This window comes from Callospermophilus lateralis, chromosome 8 (genome assembly GCF_048772815.1).
Source record: "Callospermophilus lateralis isolate mCalLat2 chromosome 8, mCalLat2.hap1, whole genome shotgun sequence".
Classification (NCBI taxonomy): Eukaryota; Metazoa; Chordata; class Mammalia; order Rodentia; family Sciuridae; genus Callospermophilus; species Callospermophilus lateralis.
Genome location: NC_135312.1, coordinates 92,481,684 through 92,508,220, shown reverse-complemented (window position 1 = coordinate 92,508,220; position 26,537 = coordinate 92,481,684).

Here is a 26,537-nt window from a genome sequence, read left to right as displayed (position 1 = left end):
ACCACAGATTTAAATAGTTTTCCAATTGTTTTTTGATTGAATGTTTCACCTCCACAACAGTCTACTATTGACAGTTGCTCACAAAGTAGAGAAAAACATCTAAATAATTCTGTCCCCATTTCAAAATTGAATTTTTAAAAATGCAGAAATTATTTAAAAATACAAACAGCAGAGTCATTTTTCTGTCTTGTCACTTGAAGGTCAATAAACATCCTATAAAAGAATAGGAGCAAGTGTGTCTAGCATCCCAACTGAGGAGGTCACAAAGACTACTGGTTCCCCAGAGATACAGAAGGCCCAACACTGAGCTCAATTATGTCTGTAGAGCACAAGTCAAATCTTGAGATTCATGTATAGTAAGCTGGATGCCTTTCATCCCCAGGGGAAATCAGGTACACTCAATTGCATATTTCTAAAGGCCAATTTCAATGTGCCTATTCAAAGTGGAGACCCATCCTTTGCCCTCTGAGAGTACAAATTTAATATCTGTCTCTGCAGCTCAGTGATAGTCCTTTCACCCCTCCTAAAGCACACAGCAAAGAAGTCATTCCCTCTGTGTATACCTTTTCAGAGATGATCCAGGGAAAAGGTGATATTTGTTCTGCATTAGTCTTTATGTTATTGACAAGGACTTCTCTATCTTCTGTGGCTTGAATAAAGCTACTGCACATGAGAGATGGATGCTAATGATAACTATGGAGACACCTGGCATTTGCTCTCTAGTCCTCTGACATTTATGTTTCCACTTTGATTTTTCTGGCTCATGCTCAAAGCTAGATTTTGTGTGTGTGTGTGGCACCCTGCTTGGCAGAAAAGCCTCATCTGACCTGGTAATAGTGACAGTGTGTTCTGGAGAAACCTTTGCAAGGAGTTGAATCAAAGGCAGAGATAAATGCAATTCTCTGCAAAACCAGTCTCTGTGGGAGCCTGGACTTTTGCCTGCAGGGACCATTCAGTAGAAGGAATCCCAGGCGGATGGGTGCTGTGCTGCATGGTGTTTATTCGTGCCACCTACTGGTGTGAACAAAATGCATGACCCAAGATTTGGAACTTAGTCACAGTTCCAGATCACACACAAAACTTGACAAAGTCATAATCTAATCAGAATAAATGGCACTCACCTTTGCTGTTTTTGCGACTAATTAAAGTTCAAAGTTGTCTTTCATTTCTCCTACCTAGAAGAGGTGAGTTTTTAAAGGTATCTGTTTATAGAGGTTGTTAGAAATGATGCCTGAATTATACACAATGTGGAATTAAAGAGGCATAAAAAAAATACTGTTTCGTGAACTAGACTAGAAGGGGAAAGGACTAAGAATTTTTCATCCATGAGCTAGGTAACAAAAGGGGATAAATGTAGTAACAGTAGAAAAGAAGAAATAAAAAGACATGCAGTTGAATTGTTGCATTATCATTTATTATTCCTATTGATGTGTTTTCTGAGCAATACAAGGTCAACAGCCAAAGAACATCAGAGAAAACATTTCTTAGGAATTAATTTGAATTGCAAGTGAACAGAAAGAATTAAGAATACAAACTTGCTTTATATCAGAATTTGAGCAGAATTGTTTGTTCCCTCTTCTCTTCTCCAAGACAGTTGTTTTTCTCCATATTTCTTCTCCTGAACTTGTCCTGGCTGGCTGAACTCTGGGGTCAGTGTCACCCTATCTTCTTTCTTCTGGTTGGGTTTGGCAATGATTGGGTACTGAAAGAGTGCAAAAGAGAGAGGCCAACATATTTCTTCCCTTATTTTGAAGCGGAACCTTGAGGCAATAGTTGAGTCCAATATCTTCCTCTTAAAAACAGAAGAACCCAGATTCTGAGAAGTAAAGCGGCCCTGGATCTCACAATCAGCCGCTATGATCTGAACTGGACCTTACCTTCAGGTCTCTTGACACTTGGTTTTGCTCTCAGTTCCTTCTACAGCATCCTACCCATTGCAGTGTTATTGGCTTATAAAAGGGAGAGTAAATTAAAATATGTAAATCACATCATAATGCAAGTTTTTTTATGTGTATGTGGTACTGGGGACTCTACCACTGAGCTTCATCTCCATCCCTTTTTATTTCTATTTTTCATTTTTACACAAGGCCTTGCTAAATTACCCAGGCAATGAATAGATGTTCCACAAATGAATGAATGTTTGAAAGCCATTTATATCAAATTCTTTGTTGAGATTTAGATTTTCACCATGACAGTTTATAGATCTTCTACTGAAACTGTTGTTCACTACCTTAATTACATCTGTTTAAAATCCTTATATTAAAAATGCAATGGCTCTATAGTACTACAAGTCAATTTTTTTAAAATATTGAAGGCAATACCTTGCATTCATTGGTAAAACAATTAAGAATAATTTAATAATTTGTTGTTCTGAAAATGCCCAGCCAAGACACATAGTGGTCATTTTCTTTCCTTCTTCCGTTCCCTAGAAATGTTCAGTATTTTGTATGCATCAGTCAGGTTAGGCTGAGGTGCAATAACTTCAAAATCTCAGTCTCCTAAAGCAATTAAAGTTTATTTCTTGCTTATGATCTATATCCCTTACTAGTCTCTTAGGAGGTCTTCTTCTTGTAATTAATTGTGGGCCCAGACTGATAAAGCAGGTAGCATCTCATACATTTTTCATTGCTGGCCCAGAGAGACAGTTCTAGAGAGCCTCATATCATAACAGCAATTAGTTGTTCCTGCCCTGAAGTGTCATGCATCTCTTCAGCTCTCACCTGAACTGGTCACATGGACAAACACAAGTGGCCTAGGAAGTGTAATCTTACCATCCCCAGAAGGCAGAGGCAGAAACTCTGGGCAAGCCTCATTAAGACTGCAGTAGGAGAGACAGAAACTATGATTGCTTTAGATAATCTCTTCCTACCCCTAACTCATTCAACACTGAGAAATCTTGCTCCCAACCAAGAAAAAACTTCCCTCTGTTTATTCTGAGGGAAAAAAGCAAGAGATTAGGGTGTGAGATGGAGAAATAGGAAGGAGAAGAGAGAAAATAGATAAAAACAAGAAAAGTCAGGAAGAAAGCAGGAAGGTAGAGGAGAGGCAAATCAAAGAAAATATAATTATTCCAGAATATTCATCATCAAGTGAAAAGGTCCAGCTGGCTTCAGTATATTTAGAGACTCCAACTTCTCTTGGAAATTTCCAGAATCACTACAGCTCCCAGAAGAGTTTTTTTCTGTTTACTTCTTCCTAATCAAATAAGAGCAACCGAAATTAATATTTGAGCCTTTAACTTATTCAGAGTGAGTTCACTAACATCGTCCTACAGAATCATTATTATCAAACACCAAACATAAGGCCCTGAGATGTTAAATGTGAATGTGTCATGGGTAGTGGGGCCTGACGTGGAGAAAAGCAGAAGGTAGAAGCAGAGAAGATACACTGAAAAGAAATACAGGGAAGAGATGATGTTCCTGGGGAAAAGGTCCCGAAAAGAAAAGGTCCTGGCCCCAAGCTTGGTGTTACAAACTGCCAGAGGGGTTTGAGTTTGGGGTTTGCTCTGGCCAATTTGGTCATGGCCTCTTGCACTTTGGATAATATTTGAGATTATTTTAAAGGCATAATAATAAGAACAAATGGTCAGAAATGATGAGGTAAGAATCAAGTTTTTCCAAGACTCATTTGGAATACAGGGTATAGAAAAGCAAGCTGTGGCCAAGCCACCTGTGCCAGTCCTGGGAGCCAAGGTGCTGCTGAGGGACTTCAGCTCATGGCCTTGGTCACTGCCAGGAGTAGCAGATGGCCCGTGCTGGACAGAGCTTCCTGTTATCTCAGGGTGCCTCCTCATAAAGATCAGCCTGGCAGTGTTCACTGTGGCTCCCTGGAGTCAGCTGCTATGGGAAGCCCCCAACACAGGAAAGCATTATATTAGGTCCCAGAGTTCCCCCAGTATATAGAAGGTAGGCAGTTCCCAGCTGTATGCTTTCTGAATCTGTATTTTATTTTTATATCTCTATTTTTCCTAAAAGGAGTAAACTATGATTTTGCAGGGTAACATGAACATCTTTAAGTCTTGAGCAAACTATTATTTTGAAGGTAAGATTTTAGGTTTTTTCCAGGGAAGAAGAAAACTTTTCCTGGGAAGAAGGCATTGGCCCCTATTCCCTTGACAAACATCCAAAAAGTCAATTATTGCATGTAATTTTAAAAGTTGAAAAACTAATGATGATTTTATGGGGCCATTAACCTCAAAGCATTTTTGATGTGTTCTCAGAGAACTCTGGAAGGGGGCGGCAAGGGTGGAAAAAAGTATTCCCATGAGTCTCCCACAGGGAAAAATCGCTGTGAACAGTCCTCCTTAAATTGTGTTAATAATTCAGTTGTGGGCACAGCCCTGCAATGTTGACACCACACAGGGAAGGGGGTCCCTGCTCCAGCGCACCTCCAGACTCCATCTCCACCCTGCAGCTCCTGCTGAGCCCGTGCCTCAAGTTGGCAAAGCCCGTGGGTGGCTGTCAGAGAATCACACTTTCCCCACCCACCTGGAGCACCACCCGCAGGGCTGCCATATGCTGCTGAGTCCACAAAGTGTTCTCTGCCTACAACTGTGGGTTGCAAATTCTCTGAAGATTGCAGGGTCGAATTTTCATGGAGTGTCTCAACCTGGGGGTGAAGCTTTTGAAATTTCCTGTTCACCTCTTAGCAGAGTATGCTTGAAAAATAGCAGATGGGTGAGCATCCAAAAGGTCATTGTTTTGTTCTGGATGGTTTCTTCATAATCAGGAAACATTAACAAGCAGAAGAGAGTGTTTTCTCCGACACAATACTGTGCAATACAGTTTTACGGGCCTGAAACTTAAAGTTCAAACATATATACATAAATTGATGCCATCTATCAATCTATGAATCTCTATATATGTATATATATATATATATATATATATATATATATATATATATATATTTCTCTCTGTGTGTGTGTGTATGCGTGCGCATGCATGCATGCGTGCATGTACTTGTATAATCTTTCTTTTAAGATGCACTTGGACATTGCTATTCAAAGTGTGGTCTTGGAACCAGGAACGAGGGCATAGCTTGGGAGCTCCTTGAAATGCAGAAACTGAAGCCCTAGTTCAGATTTACTGAATGAGAATCTATAGTTAAACAACATTCCCGTGTGGTTTATATACATGTAAAAGCTTGAGAAGCCACACCCTGAGACATATTTTACCCTTTGAGATACATAGATCAACTGAAAGGATACAGGATTTGAAATGAAAAGGTGGACTCAAGGGCATGTTGTGGGTGGCCATATAAAGTCCTGTCACAGATATGTTTTCCAGGTGAAGGAGAAAACTGTAGATCAAAACAGGATTATCAGAAATGGGATCTCAGATGACACCCAACCATTTCCAGCACCAGTCCTCCCCGTGGTGATAGCAATGAAGTTTTAAAAATCAACTATTGCAGCTTCAATTTAATCTGATTAGCATACATTTATATAGCATTTATGTTTTAGTTTTTCATCGCTGTAACCAAAACCCACAAGAAGAACAACTGAGAGGTGGAAAAGTTTATTTGGGGTTCACCATTTCGGAGGTCTCAGTGCACAGGTGGCTAACTCCATGCTGTGAGCCTGTGGTGAGGAAGCACATCATGGGGAAAGGGCCCAGTGGAGGAAGACTTTTCAGCTCATGGCAGGGCCATGAAGTAGGGTTGGGGGAAGGCCTCAGGGAAGATGAACCTTCTAGGGCATGCCCCTAGTGACCACCTCCTCCAGACACATCCCGCCTGTAGTTATTACCCATTCAGTCCATTCCAATGAGGATGGACTGATTATAATGATTGCAGCTCTCACAATCCAATGACTCTCTGAACACTCCTACATCAACAGAGGAGCTTTTAGGGGACACCATGTATCCAAACCATAACAACTTATTAGGTGCTAGAAAGGCTCTCAGCACTTCACAAACATTAACAGGGGCAATCCTGGTGATAAGCCTGGGAGGCAGGTATAGAACAATTCGCATTTCACCAAGGAGGGAACTAAGACACAAGATGACCAGGGTCAGGAAAGAACAAAACCAGGATTCAAACTATGGAAGTCTGGTTAATTGGGGGTCTTATAAAGGAAGGTCACTTTCTTCCTCAATGGTAGAGAAAATTGAAATCTGAATCTAGCCATTCAAATGTGACATTTTTAAAGAAGCTCTATATTATATTTTTAAAACTTGGTACCACTCTTGTTTTCTACTTCACCATACATCAATATTTATTTCAACCCAAAAATTATTTGTTTACCTTATGTTGATAAAAATGATGTTTCTAGATGCTTGCTTCACGTAATAGCTGCAATTTAGATGACCTTGTATGAGAGACATAGACTAAAATTTCCTCAAGAACCATCTATAGCAATATGAAGTCACATAGTCATGTCCTAAACCATTATCACGACACTTTAGAGGTTCTCCTGGGCTACAGAGAAGATTGCCAAACCACAACTTCCATCTGAAACCATAAGTTAGATAAGATAATTATAATTAAGAAATTAATATTAAATTAGAATGCAGTTAATATGAATTGCAATCTGGAGAACTGGTCCAAACACAAGAAAACTTATAAAAGAAAGTCTTAGTTCTGAGTTACTATTTTTATTTTTTGTAAATAACTATTATTTAATACTTTCAGTATTCTTGAAATTCTGCTTATTACTTACTATTTTTTTGTTTCTTTGTTTGTTTTTACTGCTTACTATTTTCAAAGACAAAAAAAAAGTTGGCACTTTATGATGTGACCTCTTTGGTGACAATTTAGCTATCATTAATCCATTTGCTATAAAATATCTAAATATTTGATATGAACCTGAGATATACTCAAAAAAACAAATAATGGGCCTGATGGATAACTTTTCTTCTAAAATAGAAAAGTCTACACAAATTTCCCATGTATTTTTCTTGAAAAACCTGAAAATATTGACATAAAATAATAATAATAATAATAAGTACTCCACTTGTAAGTACTAAGCATAGAAAAGTGTATTAAAATTTCTCAGTATCAAAAAAATATATTTTGAAGGTGAAACAGGAAGAGCAAGATTGATGGATAAATTCATCTTCATAACTTTGAAGCCTTCGGCCTTATTGGCATGGCTCCCCTGCCTCTGAGCTGCAGAGTCGGCCCACTCATCCCCACCTGGGCCCAGAAGCAGTGAAACAGCGCCTAGGCACAGGCTGGAGTGCTGGTGATGAGGGTGGGGCAGCCACGTGGAACTCGCCATGCCAATGTGGGCCTGAGGTGCATTGAGCCAGGACCAAGGTGAGCCAGGGCATGTGGACCTGTCACTCTGCAGCAGCCTACCTATGCCCAGTGCAGACACTGGCTCCATACAGTGCCACAGGCCCAGCTCTTCCAACATCCAAGATCCACTGACCTCAGCCTCCCTGTTTCCAACAGTGCAGGGAAAACAAAAGGGGAACAGATCTGAATGGAGATTGCAGGGCTAAACAATGGCAACGATACTTTTCCAAACTGTGATTAACATAAACTTGGACCAACAGGGTTGACCCAAGTGCTGTAAACCCCTAGACTAGCACACTCAGAGTGGCAAACTGTATCAAGTGTCTTCTCATCTTGTAAGAGCTCTAACTCTTTGGTTCCCATTTGAATAAATCCCACCCTCGTACACTCACTCTTCCTTGTCTGTGGGTTTCATTCTTCAAATTTGCAAAACAAAACTCAGAAAGAAAAATTGGTGGTGAGATGCTGAGGTCTGTTGCAACAGTGGAGGGCAGAGCCCACCATTAAGAGCTACAACATGCTGATGGACAGTAGTAGAAAAGAATCTGGCTTTGCCAGCTGTGACCCTCATAGCTGACCTCAGAAGGCATCCTTGGCTGTGAGTAGCTGCTAACATTAAAACAGGCTTGGTCATCTGCAGAAGGCCTGCAGCTTGTGGAAACCCCACCCACCTATAGAAGCAGTTTCATTATTAAAGAGTAAAATCAGAATCAGGGAGTAAAACCAGAACCAAGAAGATACCAGTGTGTTATTATGCCTGAGGACAGAAGCACAAGGAAAGTTACCTTCTGTAGCCCAGAATTCCTGGAACAACTTCATTCTGGTGGTTAAGAACATGGGTTTGAGGGGCTGGGGTTTTAGCTCAGTGGTAGAGCGCTCGCGTAGCACGTGCAAGGCCCTGAGTTCGATCCTCGGCACCACATAAAAAAATAAATAAATAAAGGTATTGTGTCCAACTATAACTAAAAAATATTTTTATGCAACCAGAGATATGAAAAATTGTGCTCTGTATTTGTAATAAGAATTGTAATGCAATGTCATATATATATATATATATATATATATATATATATATATATATATAATGTTATATTTTAAAAAAAGAACATGGGTTTGGTATGCTCACTGAAGATTGTTTTGGCTATTCTGGGCCTCTTATTTTTCCAAATGAATTTCGTAACTGCTTTCACAATACCAGACCTTAAATTATACTACAGAGCTATAATAACAAAAATGGCATAATATTGGCACCAAAACAGACATGAAGACCAATGGTACAGAATAGAAGACACAGAGTCAAACCCATGTAAATATAGTTACCTCATAGGAGACAAAGGCACCAAAAACATACATTGAAGAAAAGACAGCCTCTTCAACAAATGGTGCAGGGAAAACTAGAAATTCATATGTAGCAAAATGAAATTAAACCCCTATCTCTCACCATGCACAAAACTCAAAGTGGATCAAGAACCTATGTATTAGACCAGAGGCCCTGTCCCTATTAGAAGAAAAAGTAGGCCCACATTTCCATCATGTTGGCTTAGGAACCAATGTTCCCAAAAAGACTCTCTAAGAGCAAAAAGTAAAATCAAGAATCAATAAATGGGATGGTATCAAATTAAAAACTTCACAGCAAAGGAAACTATCAAGAACATAAAGAGCGAGCTTACAAAATGGGAGAAAATCTTTGCCACCTACACTTCAGATAGGGCATTAATCTTCAGGATATATAAAGAACTCAAAAATCTTTACACCAAAAAAAAAAAAAAAACAAACAAACAAATCAATAAATGGGCTAAGGAACTGAACAGACATTTCATAGAAGAAGAAATTTGGTCAACAAATGTATGAAAAAATGTCCAATATCTCTATCAATTAGAGAAATGCAAATCAAAATTACACTAAGATTCCATCTCACTCCAGTCAGAATGGCAATTATCAAGAATACAATTAACAATAAATATTGGCCAGGATTTGGGGAACATTATACATTATATTAGGAGGACTTGATACAAGTTGCCAATTTGAAGCCTCAGTGAAAAATTTTGCACCACTCATGAAAACTGGTACAGCCACTCTGGAAAGCAGTATGGAGATTCCTCAGAAAACAAGGAATGAAACCACCATTCAATCCAGATATCCCACTCCTCAGTTTATACCCAAAGGACTTAAAATCAGCATACTACAGTGATGTGGCCACATCAAAGTTTATAGCAGCTCAATTCACAATAGCTTAACCATGGAACCAACCTGGATGCCCTTCAACAGATGAATGAATGAAGAAAATGTGGTATATATACATAATGGAATATTTCTCAGCCTTAAAGAAGGATGAAAGTAAGGCATTTTCAAGTAAATGGATGGAACTAGAGAATAGCATTCTAAATGAAATAAGCCAATCCCCAAAAAACAATGACCAAATGTTCTCTCTGATTTGTGGATGGTAACACACATGGGGCAGGGAGAGGGCAGAATAGAAGTACTTCGTATTAGACAAAGGGGAGTGAGGGTAAAGGAGGGGGGATGCATTAGGATAGACAATAATGAATCACACATTACTTTCCTATCTTCATGTATGAATACATGACCAGTGTAATCTCATATACAACCACAAGAATGGAAAGTTATACTCCATGTATATATAATATGTCAAAATACACTCTACTATAGTGTATAATTAAAAAATACAATTTTTTTTTTAAAAAAGAGTATGGGGTCAAACAACGTGATAGAGTGACTGATTTTCCCACCCACTTGCTGTTCCTTCATAGGTTTGCTTGAAAATTAAACAAGAAATGTTTATATTACATTCAGCATGTTCCCTATCCCCTAGTAGAGGCTGAGAAAATGATTCTTTTATGGCTGTGTAACTTTGCCTAGATTTGCAATGTTGTACTCTACATTTTCTAGCCACTTACGCACACAAGTCTTTAACAAAAGAATTAACAGTCATTGGTTTCACTGACAGGACAATTCAACAAGGAGAAGCCTCAGTGTACAAGGTTGTGCCACAGAGAGATCACAGTAAGCCAATTTGGCCTCTGCCTGGGAATGTTCAAGTATCGCTGGCTTTATTTATTGAGTCATGGTCAATATTTACTATGCAGCGTGGTCATACCTGCTCACTACTGTCTGATGGAGATGGGAAGATTCCTGGCCCCTCTTATCTTAGACTTAACATCCTTGACAATATGAATTATTTTTCCCCCAAACATCTGCAATTCAGAATTTATATGCCAATTACTAGAGGTGGATGTCTATGAATGTTTGAAACAAGGTGAGGTTTCATTCAAAAAGGCCAGTAGGAACAGCTTCAAAGGAGGCAGCAAATGTCTGTGCAGGGCTTCCCAACAAAGGAGTCCAGCGCTCTCAGCAGGTCTCCAGCCTGTGCAAGGTTAGGCTCTTACCTCCTGTGCTCCTCTGATCCTGCCCCTCTGTCCTGCTTCCTGTGCCACATGCCTCCCAGGTTTGCTCTCCCTCAGGATCTCTGTCCTGGATGTCATTCTTCCTGGGACATTTTTGCCCCAAGTCAACATGGGCAGCTCCTTCTAGTCAGATCTCAGGCCGAGAGTCTGATCATTTCTCTCTCCTTCTCTGCTAGTTGGCTTTCTCTGCTCCCTCCTAGTTTCCACTCATAATGATAACATCCAATTTGCAGCTGGACCTGATTTGAGATGGTTTTCACGTCTTGACACCTTCCTCTTCCAACTACAAATCAACAAACAGTCTCCATGTTTCTTGGCTAGAATTCTCAAAATAGTCCTGTCTGACATCAGACTAGGTGAACTTTCCTGGCTCAGGTGTTCATAGCTGAGAGATGGAGAATATGGTCAAGTAAGTTCTAAAGGAGCCTAGGTGGAGAAGAGGGGGTAAAATATTCTTGTCTACTGTAATATATTTCTGACATCATTGCTAAATTATTTTATTAAGTCTAGCAGTTCCAAAATTTGCTCCTTTGGGTTTCTAAATATTAAAATGCAACATTTAATAATAATAATACTTTTGTTTTCTCTATGCTTTTTTCCTTAAACAAAAGAGTGGAAGATAAATTACAATTCTGAATTTATTGTGGGGCTTAAAAGAGTTAAATCATATAAAGTACTTAAGACATCACTTAGAACAGAACAAACAAATATTTGCAATTGTTATTGTTGTTATTAATCATTTTACAGCATATCATTTTGTAAGGCCTTGAAAATTCAGAATAGAATTTGGGAGTTGGTGGAATAGATATATGAGGAAGGGAAATAATCTGATGTAAAATCATAAGAAATGAGTAAATTTTTAATTATTAAATTATAGGCAAGTTACTTTGTTAGACATGCTGAAAAAAATTATTGAATTTAAATGCTGGCTTTCTGTGTTCCCACTGAGCAATATTTCTCAGTAAAATGTCAGCTCTCTTCCCTATGTTCTTTATTTTTTTTTTTTTTTCTGGTACCAGGGATTAAACTCAGGGGCACGGAGGATGAACCACATCCCCAGCCCTGTTGTTTTGTATTTTTATTTAGAGACAGGGTCTCACTGAGTTGCTTAGTACCTCACTTTTGCTGAGGCTGGCTTTAAACTCTCGATCCTCCTGCCTCAGCCTCCCAAGCTGCTGGGATTACAGGTGTGCACCACTGCGTCCAGTGCCCTATGTTCTTTCGACCATTACAGTCAACATCCTCTAAGCACCTATTATACCCAGGCCTTTATCTAAGTGATACCCATCTTAGATTGGTCTCTCCCAAGATGAGAAAATGAGTTCATATAGTTTGAGTTTGTGGTAGTAGTCCCAGGAAGCAACAGTAGGGAAGCAGGAAATTGAGGTAGGGGAAGAAAGAAGCTAATAATAAGGGGGAGATCATACAGGCTATTGCTATGACCCTTGGAGTTCAGTCTCACTAAGGAGCCAGTGTAGATTTCTCAGAGTCCCATCAACGGAGCCCAAGGGTGCTACTCCTGAGAAGTGTTCCCTCCTTGGTGCTTGCAGCCTGCCCAGCACCTCAATGGGCAGATTCCAGTCAGAAGGGAGAGCCACTGGACCAAGAGTGAACTGTGCTGGCTGTTGGAAGTCCTCAAGGAGGTCCCACAGAGGACAGTTACAGCATCTGCAACAATCAGGATTTCAAGATGGGAGACTAGAAAAATTTGCACAAGGTATCTCATTGCATGTGACATATGATTCTGCAGAGTACTTAATAAAGCACCTAGACACTTATACAGACTTTTAATAAAAAGGTGAGCCATGACAAATAGCTACTTGAATACATATATTCTGTGTGCCTTGATTAGGTAAGGATCGTTAAGACTTATAGTACTGTGGATTCTTAACTTTTGTAGTGTTAACTGTCTATAATAATCACTTTGATGATTAAGTTGAAAAAAATAAAGAAGATATAAAATACATAAAACAGTTCCTAATACTTATAAGCATTTAGTATGTGATTGTAAAGTTTTTACTGTATTCATAGCCTAAGTGAAAAAAAAAATAGTAAAAAATAAAACAATGTATGCTATATGTAGTAGACTGTATCATTATTCAAAAATATTTTCTGCCTCTTATTTAATAAAAGGATTATACTTCAACTTTGAATATGTTATTGGATTGGTCAATAAAATGTGAGTGAGAACTGAATAAAATACTTTTTAAAAAGCTTGAAGGAGCATTATTTGACCAGCTATTTCTTTTTTCTCTCCACTTCAAGAAGAACAAGTCCCTAGATTGGTAATACTTTTCTATCCTAGGCCTCAGAATGAAGACAAAATGGGACAAAATGCTGGCCCATGATAGTCAGAATATAAGCAAGAAATAAACTTGTTATTGAAAGCACTGACTTAGGGGCCATTTGTTACTGCTGCATAATTCAACTGTGGCTGACTGATAGACCATAATGAAAACACCACTCTCATGACAATTAGTACGTGTTTTAAGTTTTTTGAATACAAAGTGAAGTTACGGATCATCTAGCCAAATTATTAGGTTAAATGGCACTGAAAAAGGAAACAAGAAGTATTTAAGTAGTTATGGGCATATGCTTTAAGCAACGGTTCTCAAAACTATCACAATGCTCTATTTTTTAGAAATTTTAATTATTTAATACATTGAAGTGAAATTCATACATGCTATGATCCAATGCATAACTTTCTAAAAAATTATGATTTGTTTATGAAGTATTCCCTCAAAGCTCCTGTTGTTATCATGAGAATATTCAGAGGTAAAATGATTACACTATTAGAGCTATTCTCTAATTAGTCCATTCTAGTTTATTTTATTTTATTAGTTGCTCAAGACAATACAGTGATCTTGACATATCATACATTTAATTCAAATAGGGTATAATTCTCATTTTTCCACGTGTACAGATTGCAGGATCACATTGGTTATACATCCATGTGTATACATACAGCAATCCTAGTGTCAGTTGTATTCTGCTGCCCTCCTCTAGTTTAAATGGACTAACTGGGTGGTACATATAGGCACAATGGACATGGCTGGAGAAGGGTCACTGCACCCCTTTCCCTCTCTCCCTGGCTTCTATGAACAGAGAAGCACTCCTCGATTGCTCTGCTCTGCCATGATGTTTGTTTTACCCTGGGCCCAAAGCAATGGACTCGGCTGTCCATGGACTGAACCTCTGAAACCATAAGCCAAAGTAAACCTTTCCTCCTCTAATTTGCTCTTGTCAGATGTTCTGGTCACAGTGACAAAAAAAAAAAAAAAAGCTAATAGAAAATTTAATTATTTAATATTTGAAATGAAATTCATACATGCTGTGATCCAACAACATGCATAGCATTCTAAATATTCAAAACAATATTCTAACCATTACAAAAAGAAGAATTTAAAGGAAAGCAAGGTATAAGGTAATATATAATTTGATATCATAATAGAATAAAATGCATTTCAATATGTAAATAAATGTACAGCCATGCCTATACTTGAAGACACCAGTATAATTCCAAAGTACAAGAAAATGAAAGTGCAGAGGTCCAAGATACTTCTTGAATCAAAATCAGTGGTAGGACACTTAATAACAGATCATACTTGTTAATATGATAAAGAGAAAAATAGCCTTAATTGAAGTAGCAATAACAATATAATTATATATTTTGCCATAAAAGAAAATGCAAAAGTATATTTTTCACAAATGACTTATTACCTACAACTCTTATGCCAAAATAATTCACCCTTTTTATAATATATGAATATCAAAAATGTATCACATGAAACATACTTCTTTTAAATTTCTAACTTATGACAAATGTGTAAATAAATTTCATATACATGAAAAGACCTGGGGCATACCATGGAATATTACTCACTGACAAAAAGAAACAAACTATTTTGATACTTTGCAACACTGTAACTGAATCTCAAAGGCATTATCCTGAGTAAAACCCAGTATCAAAAGATTATATACTAAATGATCCAATTTATATGACATACCTTAAAAATACAAAAATCTGTAGTAAGCTTGACTGAGAAAAGACACTCATTGCTGCTGGGGTAAAGGAATGGTCAGAGTAAAGGGTATGACTCCTTTGAGGGAAAACTTGAGGAAGAATTTTGCAGCAGAACTATTCTGGATCCTGATTGTGGGGTGGTCACTTGAAATTTATACATGTCCTCAATTCCTATAGCTACACATGAAAGGGAGGGAGGAAGGAAGAAACAAACAAATGAACAAAGAAACAAAGAAAATGAACTCTACTATAGCTTAATTAATGACACTGGAAGAGTCAGAGACATAACCAATAGGATTTATAAAGAAATTAGTTGTTGGCTTTTGGGGTGATGGAGCCTGGAAGATCCCACCTTGCCTTGTGAAGGCCAGCAGACTGGATCCCTGGGAGAGCTGATGAAGTTCTAATACAGTCTTCGACTGATTGGAAGAGAGCAATCCATTTTCCTCAGCATTCACAAATGTAAATGTTGACCTCATCTCTAAGCACCCCCCTAGATGACTCACACACAAAAACTAGCCATTGTAACTGTGGACCACATACCCTTCTGTAGGCAAATTAATGATGAACAGGGGGAAGTAGTAATAAGAAAAGCCAAGTCTCATCAAGAAATACCCCAAACATACATAAATAAATATTGCATTATGACTTTCACAATTATATGGGTATTAAACATCAACATATTAAGAGCATGTGATGGGGAAAACAAAGAATTTCTAATATGCTTTGTTAATGAATGACATTTCATGTAATGCCTTAATTTTTTTTCTGTCTGTTCTTTGAATGACACTTAGTTTTAAGTCAGTCTCTTAAAGGAATCCCAGATTTTCAAGACCCTTTCATTATATGAGGTCCTCAGTTGACGAGGTACCTTGTAACTGAAAGAGCGTACATTGGATATCCATAAAGCAAGGGCACAGCTTCTTTGCTGTACCCAGGTTTTATGACATAGTGTCATAAAAACAAGAACCACCTATACATGTTACTCAGTTACAAATGCAAACTGAAACAGGTGTATGGATAAGCAGCTCTAGTGCCACAATAACACTCTTGACAACAATGTGAGTTTCTACAATTCTAAACAAAATTTCTAAATAAAAGAAAAATCTCTTCTTAGTTCTCATGAAGTTTTAATCCCTGGAAAATTCAACATGTATTAAGGTGTAGAAAAATGCTTTATGTTTATATGTATATACTTCAATACCTGTCTGCTAAATGTCAGTAGAATGCCCCTATTATTGTGATACACAAAAATCCCTCCACAAATTTGAAAAATGCTTCTAAAGAAGGGTCCTCCAGGGAAATCACTATTTAAGCTCTAAAAATTTATCATGAAGGCTATCACTGAAAGTTCTGTTGCAACTGAATTTCAGGAGACCTATTTTTCTTACCAAAATACACAAAGTAATTCTGTTCAAGTTTAGGGAGACTTGGCATATAGATTTCAGGTTAAACTGTTATAAGATCTTGGTCCATTGGCAGTTCATGCAGGGAGAAGATCTTCTTTCATTTCTTACATATAGTAGATGCTCAGTAAATTTGAAATCTAGGGTAGGTTCAGATTTTAAAAGCAAATCATTATTGGCATTATTGTATTATAATTCCTAAACTGAGTTTAGTAAAAGGGAGAATCAATCAAAAACTATATTTTCTTTAGTTCCTTTGTTACTTTCGGTTATCTCATTGCTATTTTACATCAAAACCAGCAACACTACAAACTGTATTTCCAAGGTAATAGGAGAAGTAGAATCTTCAAGAGAAGCTATCGCTTTTCATATAAACCAAAGCAAGGACTGATGGAAGGTGAAAATCTTGACCTTGGAATCATGCATGAGATATAAATGCATTGTGTAATTTACCTCATGAGCAATAGATATGTTGCTCTTCTGTTTTGTTTACTTGTAAACTAAATCACCATAACATGTTGCTAAGACAGTATGTATAACTGTTATCTCTGTAAATATTTTGGTATCCTATTAAAATGACAATTTACTGCTTCAGTTATGCTTCTGGTAACGTCATTTGTTTTGAATCATTGAACTAACTGAGACAGTAGGGGCCTTGATTATAACATGTACTGTCACTATTTCTGGAATAAAATACAATAAAATGAAGGGATGTGCTTCTCAATGATTGTTTATTACTTGATAATCACAGAGCCCTTGTAGCTATTCTCTATATTTCAAGAACTCCTATTTTTTTCTCAGGATCCAGCAGTTCTTTGTTTTAATTTATTTTCCTCTTAAATACCTCCTGCTATTTAGGCAATAATTCCTTCTAAATCAATTGTTAGCAGCAGTTAATGACTGGTTGGTTAATTAATAGCTCAAAGCAAAGCTGAGGGTGTTCTCTGTTCTAACAAACCACCAGACTCTAACTGGGGTATTATTGTTACTGTACCCTGTAATCAGTGACTCCTCACAGCCTCGCTGCCATGAAGTATTTTAACAGAAAGGATGAGTTGAACGGGAAATAGGAGATGGCATCATAAAATCAATCATAAGTAATATAGACATTTTAAAATTATTTGCTTGTCCAAATGATCCTTATTTCCATAGGATGTGCCAGTAGACGGGGTAAGATATCAGCTCGTGCTGGTAAGTAAGCTCATTTAACTGTAGCAGATTCCTCTCTTTAATCTCTAAGCCTCTAAGCCTAGAGTAGCTGCAGAAACCTCATGGCATTCTGAACGTTTTCTTTTTCAAAATGTAGTCTTGAGCTCTGCACTCACTGACACCAGAAAGAGAGAAAACACGCTGCACATTTTCTGCCTGAAAAACATGGTATACTTTGTGACATCAGATATGCCTTCTGTATGGCTAATAGGGAGAATGTGTGCTTAATCATTAGTGTGAGCTGCTAAACACCAAGAATCTTCCGTTCTATTCCTAATACCTTCTGCCTTACTCTATGTGCTCAGAGCAAAGGAGTTTAGCAAAGTTGTGCTTTGTATGACAACAACCCTATCAACCAACCAAAACTAGCGAGGACAGATATTCTGTAAGTCCCCCAACAAAAAGCTTAGAAGTGCTTAAATGACCTAAAGTTCTACCTCTTCTAGAAAAGTATTTTATGAACAGGTTAAACTGAAATGAATGCCAGGAAGATATTTTGTAGTTTACTAAAGTGATGCTTTCATTTTTCTAGACCCTCTTTTCAGCCCTCAATCCCCTGAGATGGTATTGGCAAGATGGCTTTGGTGACATCGTGACTCCCGCCCCCCGCTTTATATTTACAAGACATTGATATATACCAGGGTTAAATGATACCGTGGGGAGTTGAGATATAAATGTCAGCCACCATCTTCCTTCTACATTTCAGTGTAATAAGTGATTTTGGGGTGAAACATGAGATTATTGTGGAGGAGTAAATCTTCAATCTTCATTTCTGGCCTTTGCTGACAACAGAGCTTTCGGAACTGATAATAGAGGAGAAACAATGATGGAGCTGAAACTAGGAGGGGAAATTATGGGTAGGGAAGACTCTGAAGGGGAAAAGAGATGGAATATATGTAAACTCTGGAGTAAAAACATAAAACACAAATAGACAATATTACCAAATGTACAGACAGTGAGGGTCTTGTTTGGATGGTACACTCTGGTGAAAAACCACAAATAATGCTTTTGAATGAGTCAGAAAGGAAATAAAATGCAGAGCTCATGTCCCCTGTTTTCTGACAGGATTTCAAGCTTGGTTAGCAGGCTGTTGCTCAGATTTTTTTTTTTTTTTTTTTTTTTAGTAAAGTTTACTGCTTAGAGCTCCAGTACATGTATATTTTATTATTTTTGTGATTTCTAAAATCTCATAGTTCACTGAAACTGCCCTGGAATGACAGAATAAACATGCCCATTAAGATAATAAATTGCCAACAAGCTTCCTATCTGCAGAGATGATTAACAACTTAAAAGATTAAAACATCCACAGAAATGACTTTTTGACTAAACTGGGTTCTCATGTGGATTACCATCCCATGAGACTACTGGTAATGGTATAAGCTTCAGAATATAATGTTTCCACCAGTGATATTTCAGATATTCTTTACTTTATATCCATTTTAACAGTATTCTCAAAATAGGGAGAGTAGATTTATTTACATTTTAATAGGGGTTTATTTTCTTAATGTTAATATTAATGGAAAAATAATTATCTTTGCTTGCTGCGTATCTAGTTTATTCCCAGGGCCAGATTTTATTTCATTTAATGTTAGCAATAAGTCTTTCTGGTTAGTGTTATAATGTATATTTTAGGATGCAGAGTGAAGACACCAAGGTGTGGAGGTGTTTAGTGACTTGGCCAAGGTCAGCTAGCTGGCAGTTAGCAAAGCCAAAATTTAAGCACAGGTCTGTCTGATTCCAACAATTTCATCCAAGTAAGGAGCAGTGACCTTGGACTCTCACATCCATCTCTAAATCAAAGTGTGTATTTATAATGGTGACAGTTATTTTTTTCATCTCTCGAGCCCTATCATTGTACCATGTTCGTTTTATGTTTTCCAAAGTTTTATGTGCAACCATCAAATTATCTGGAGAAATAGAAATAGGGAATGCAAAGCGCTTCTTGCCTTGTGAGGTCTCAAGGTTAAGAATTACATGGCTGATCCTGAAATAGAATTCCCTGCCTCAAAGCTCATCCTCCTGGATGAACCAAGGGTCATTCTCAGGACATGAATCCAAGTACCATGCGCATACTGAGGTTTATTTTACTATATTCAGTGACTTTACTGAGAATCAACAGTAGGTGAAAATGTCTTAGTGCAGCCTCAGAAGTTCTAGGCCTAATAATTCTGCTGAAGAAAGACTGGAATTGTTCACCTAAACATTCACATGTGAGAATAATGCAACATGAGAATCAACAGCCAACTTTGGCACTTCTAAATGATCCTCACAATAATTATATCTGTGAGTCTTGAATTAACAATATTACTTCTACATTTGTCAAAGCAAAGGGAACAAAAATGTTATGCATGTCTTACTTGTATCATGCAGGGCATCCTTATTAAATTAGCTTGTATTTCATGACCATCACCTAGACTTCTCTGCTCTAAGGCAGGTTGGCATCTAAAACTGCCTCAACTATTAATTAGTAACGAATTGTAAAGCTGAGCATAATCTACAATTCTATGAGCCCAGGAGTACCTTTGTGGCAGATCACAGACTAATATTTTTATCAATTGGGGCATGTTTACTTTATGTAAAAATGTAAGAAGAAATAAGCCATGCACAATAAATTTGTTTTTTTTTTTTTTGCATATAACTGAATCAACATATTTGGCTTTTAAACCACACTAATTATTCACACAGCTGTAAATATTCAACATACTGCAGCAGTGGAAACTAATGCAATAAAAATAATTTTCAAATTCTGTGGAAATTGTTCTTCCAATTCCCTAAGTTCCCATATTCTGATTTATTAGAAAATGTTTATTCTCCACCAAATTGTATTCAAAGTGATATATTTTTCTATGCCTTCATATTATATCATCAGTAAATCATAATCTAAGAAGTTGTTGAAAAGTATAGGAAGTAACTCGGGCTCAGCATCTGATTTTGCAAGTTTCCAATTTGCAAAGAGAAATTTCAGGCTATGATCCAATTTTAGGAAAAAGAACTGAGAAATCAGGCTCCCCCTGGGGAAAAATCATACTAAAAAGAGCTGCTAATTGGAGTGGGGGACTTTTAGTCTTGGGGACAGCTTAAAGAGCACATATGGATAAGACATCAACAGAGGGAAATATGTTCCTTGTTAGAACCTTTGTTTACATTTGGCTAGAGAAGAAAATGGAAAAGGAGAAGATCTGGGTAAATCATGTCCCAAATGCCAGTAGAAGCATTTGGTTCCATCTCCTCGATTAGGTGAGAAAAATAAGAACCACCTCTTCATTTTTATACATAAGCAGAGAAAGGAACCAGTCACTCTACCCTATTTTTAATATGAAGAGCAAGAATAGAAATTCTAATGTGTCTTCAAATAAACAAGAACAACAACAACAAAAAAAAAATGACAAATCTCAAGGAAATCTTCATAATTTACAATACTGTCTTAAATTGTTTCTTCTAAGATGTACCTTTCCCAAAGAGGGTGTTCCAAAGTTAGGTAGTTGTAGCCAACAGAATAGACTCTGCAGAATTGAAAGAATAGCATTCAGAAGTTCCACTGTAGTTTAACTATGTGCAGGGTAAAAAAATTTGTGTTTGATTATTCCTCAGTCTTTTCCAGTCACTTTTGATTCATTCGATGGTGGGGAGAAGAAGGTGGTTTCTTGGAATGACATGGCTGGATCATTACCCTCCCTTCTCTTTTCATCTTGAGGGTGCTCATAATAAGAACCTCAGTACAGACCTTCCTGCCTTTTGCTGACTTAGGACAAGAACACAGAGGCCAAACTATCTGGAACACATACATCAAGTTGAAAAAAATCTTATGAAAAAATATATATTTTAGTGTTCTACCCAGGTAAATACCTTTCAAAACCACGTAAAGAACCAGATTGAAATTCTGAATTCACAGATGTTTCAGTTGCATCACAAGAAGGTGACAGGATGAAGATCTGTGTCCTGGGCTATGAAGCTTATAGATAGATATTTTCCAAGTCTGTGACAATTTTCCAACATGACTCCAAGAATGTGCAAATCCAAACTGAACAGAATATGCTCTGCTTTGGAAAGAAAGAAGGTATATGCATACTTTGGAAAAATATCCATCCAAGATAGTTTTTACACTTAAAATAGTAACTTATATCTGTTTGAAAAAAAACATTTGTTAAGAGTCAGCTCAGGCCTGAAAGGAATCAGCTGAATGTGAGTTAACTGGGCTCAACAAGGGTTGGGCTAACAGCATAACAGATGAGTCCTTGGATCATATCATTGTGGCAGATCACAGACTAATATTTTTATCAATTATGAATTATTTAGATTTTATGATATGCATGGTCACAGTTTAAGGATTTTATTTTCTAAATTATTTTCAGTATGGACATTCAAAACCCAACTTTTTGTTAGTTTGAGTTTTTAAATATTTTCTATTGTTTTCATTCATTCATTTTTTTTTTGAGTCATTTGCGTCATCTATTATTTACTGGCTACTTTTTCAGGTATGAGAGCTACACAGATGAATAAAAATAAGCTTTTTGCCTTCAAGGGACTTCTGATATGATTTGACCTACCCTGTGTTAAATAATCATTTGATAATATTATTGGAGTAATTTGAAAGTTTCATGTGTTTTTCCCCAGAAAAGCCTAAAATAAAATAGTTTGCAGAGACTCTGAAAGTTAGACACAATTTGAAGAATTCAACTAATTTTTTTTTTTTTTTTTTTTTACTGGAAATCAAGCAGGCCAGCAGCTCCACTTGGGCATCTAGTGCCATTATGAATTATGAAGCCCATCATATTCCTTCCTGTGTAACTAACTCATACTGAGAGCTCACTATAAGTAATTCACATTGCCAAGTTCATTATTTTATTTCCTCATAAAATCTCAAGATCTACACAGGACTGGAAGTTTCCTGCCCTCCTCACAGGAGAGTATCATGTGAAACTAGCAGCTCTGCAGGAATCTCACAGCTCTTTAAATATTACTTCCTGGCTAGAAAAGAGTCTAATTCTATGTTCTTCATAGTGCGTAACTCCATGTTGGTGCACCATAAATGCTAAATACCTATAATAACTGTGGTGGTAATCAGAATTTCTTCTCATATAAACTAGTTTGTCTCAACCTTGTTTTTACCCTGTGTCTCCTAGTAATTGTCTGGCGTTTCCCCTGCTGTTCTTGTCTTTTGTAATTACATCCTACTGACATGTCTCTTAAAGCATCTTAAAGTAAATGGAAGAAAGACTTAATTCCTTCTGCACAAAAGGAGCAGCAGGATGCAGGTGCCTAGCAGCCAGAATAATAATCTCAAAAGGAATAAGCAGGGTCTTTCTTTCCTTGCTCATAAATGCAAAAGAGGAAGAAGGGAAGGCAGGAAAGAGGAATTTGCTAGCATAAGTTGCTGAGGAGGGAAAACACAGCTTGTCTTTGTTTTCTTAGTTTCATTTCATTTCAGCTACAGCAAAAGTCATTCCTTAGCATTGGGGAAAGTACAAAGATGTGCATATAAATGTCATTTATTGGCATATATGGAGTATATGTTTCATAGAAAACATACACTTGTGGCCCGGTGGCAAACACAAAGTTGACATCTTTCCTACCTTACAGTTCATCATGCTGATTGAAAATCAGGCATTTTCTAGAACTATGGCCTTCACAACACCCTGATCTAAGAACACTGAGGTGATGTTAACTGTCGAAGTGCCACTAAGGTTGTCATAACCTAGTGGGCAGATACATTAGCTTAGGTCCACGGTAGTCTATCTATTACCTCGGGTACAACATAGTTACTTAAGCATGAAAATAAGGAACAAACATTGACTGCCTACTGTATGCACATTGGCTTATGATGCTTCATCTGATCATGCTCCCAACTGTATAAGAAAGTATACCAATCTTTGTTTTCCAAGTACAATCATCTAAGAGAGGAGAAGTGTTAGGCCAAGCCAAGATTTTTTTTTTTTGAGGTGCGGGCTACTGGAGATTGAACTCAGGGGCACTCCATGACTGAGTTACATCCTCAGCCCTATTTTGTATTTTATTTAGAGACAGGGTCTCACTGAGTTGCTTAGTGCCTCGCTTTTGCTGAGGCTGGCTTTGAACTATGATCCTCCTATTGGGATTGCAGGTGTGCATCACCACACCCGGCCCAAGTCAAGATTTCTGCTTGGGTCTGGCTCCACTTTCAGTGTCCTCCTGTTGACAAGTGCTAGTGATTGATTTGAGAAGAAACAAAGAAAAATGAAAGCTTGAGTCCATATCGTTCCAGGCTTCATTAAAATGAGACATACAAAGTGTGCTCCCATGTGATGGGGAAGGTGACAGCTCTTGCTAGGGAGGAGGAACTTACGTTCAGTGACTAGAGATGTCATTCTCTCCTTAGCCAACCATATTACGTTTTCTGTAGAGTATAATGAAGGGAGTGATGTCTGCAAGAATAGACAAAGTACCTATCAACACTAATCAGTCTAATGATCTCAAACACAGGACTGATCATCAGTGGATGAAAAGCAGTCTCTATAGGACAGCACTTCCCTGGAGGGTGGGTGAGCTCCTTACCCTTAGCTGAATGGGGAATGGCTGCTTTTTCTTTGTTTTTACCAGTTGCTTAGCAGACAGAACCATCTCTATCCACTCAAAAATATAAATATTCTTTATATTTTTATTGCCTGAAACACCTTTCTTTAACACTTCCAGGAGAAATTCTGATTGTCCTTCATGTTGAGCCTTGTGTGCTCTTCAGAGTGTGAAGAGAAGTAGTCATTCGTCAGTTCTCTAATTTACTCTCCATTAGAAATACATTGCTATTACACAATCCTATACAGAAGTTGTTAAAGTCATTTCCCCAAATCATCTTTGCATTCCCAGCTTTTGGCACCTTGCCTACCTAATACATAGTCGATATTTGATGTATCAATTTTAGTTAACTCTGGGTTAAGTAGACATAAAGGCCCATTCATGGAAAAAGGTCATATGTTGGTCCATCTGAAATGAATAAGTCTTTCTTTTTCCTTTCTTTTCCTCCCCGTTTTTGGGTTGGCTACTTGAGAATAGATGTTTATATTTAAAAATGATGTCACCCCAAAAGATCAAGCACTGGGCCCAGATTCTTTAGAATCTTCCATACCATGCAGAGAAACCCCTGAAAAACTTTTGCTTAATATCCACACATGAAAGAATGGGATCCTAATTAGAATAGAATAGGATCACTCCATGTATGTAATGTGTTGAAATACACCCTATTGTTATATCTATCTAAAAAGAATAACAACAAAAAACACTTGTATAATTTTCCAAAATCAGTATGTAATGTTAAACCCATTTATATATTTTTATACCAATATTTATGGAGCATCTGTGTTATAAGCAAGGAACTTATCAATGAAAACCATAGTCTTTACTTTCGAGTTTATAGTCCAGTGAAAGGCATTTTAAAACATAAAAAAATCATTTAATTACAATAATACATAAATACAATTGTGAAAATGATATACAGAAAAATACGAATAGTAAGGTAAGCATATAATAGGAGAAACTCATGTTTACTGAAGGGGTGACCTTAAAAAATAACATGAGGTAAAAGCAGGCTGTTAGGTAGTCCAGAAAGTAGATCTTGCTAGCTTGGGTTACAGTTCTGACTGAGCAGTAGATTCATTTGACACATATTTCAAATTTTTAATCAGTAAGACTTTGTGACTGGATAGAGAAGAGTTCGGGGAGAGAAGAATGAAAGAGATGACTCTCTGTAAATATTGATGCCATTGACTAAGGAACAATGATGAGGAACAATGGGTCCAGGAAGAGTGGGTAAATATGAGGAGTTCAATCCTGAACAAGTTTACACAGTGTTTGTATGAGTTATACAATGGAAACAAAACTAGATAAATAAGAATTTCATCAGCCTTCAAATGAACATTTAAAACAGTATTCTCCACTATTCCTGGGAAGGCCAAGGATAGTACTGTATTCCCAAATCTTAAATATCTCTGTACATTTTTTTTTTACTTGTGATTTTAAAAAAATTTTTTATTGATTTTTTTAAAAAAATGACAGTGGAATGCATTACAATTCTTATTACACATATTCAGCACAATTTTTCATATCTCTGGTTGTTTATAAAGTATGTTCATTTTGATAAGTTCCTATATTTTGAATCGTAGCTCCTTAAATTAAAACTTTAGGAAAAAAATACTGATTTCCAGTTTTCTTTATAGGTAGAGTACAGTCATGTCCCCTAAATTCCATCAATCAGATGTAGCTGCTGAGACTCTGATTTGGAAGTGATCCAACAAAAGCAGAAAGCTGGGCACCCATTTTCTGGTGTGCTGGCATTGTTTTGAAGTTGACAGTGACAACAACAACCCTAATAGTCCAGTTCAGAAGTCAAGTTCTGTTATTGTTCCTGAATGCTTAGAGCCAGTTTCTCCAACTCCCCCAATGATTCTGAGTAGTGTAATATTCCCTGGTAATTTCCATTCTGCTTAAAGTGGAAAGAGTTATTGTCTTCAATTAAAACAATTCAGTCTGATTAATACATAGAGGGCTGATTAGTAAAGTAATATATACAATATTAATATTAATAATATATATTACTATATATAATATATTGCATATTATTTTATAACAATTATTTTATACATTATAATACATAGTACATTCATAATATATAGCATATAAAATATCATATATTCAACATATAATATATATTATAAAATTTATTATACACTATATATTTTATATGTATAAATAAATAAACATTACATATAAAAAATAAAATGTCATATATACCTCAAAGAATGGAAAATATCACACAGAGATGCTTTGAAGAAAATAACCTAATAATTAACTTCATAGAATTAAAAGAATACCACATAAAAGGGAATAAACTTTCAAAACTTCAGGAAATAAATATAGAAGCTAATCCTAATAAGTCTATTTATAAATGGTGTCTAGGAGACAGGAAAGAAAAATGGAATGGAAATCTATGTATATAATTCTAAGTTTAACAGATGGAAAATTATTGCATAACACTCACACTCACACTAGGCTTTCAAATTTTCAATTTACATTCAATCCAGGAAATAGCTGCCATACAAAGCCCATTAATGGAAATGTCTGAAAGGGAATTTCATAGGCTGCAGTTTATATGCATAAGTTCATACATTTTCCAATAGGTATACTTACCTAAAACCAGGAAATCAGCCTTGCTCAAAACTAATTGTCCGGCTCCAAAGCCCCACTTTCCCCATCATAGCATAT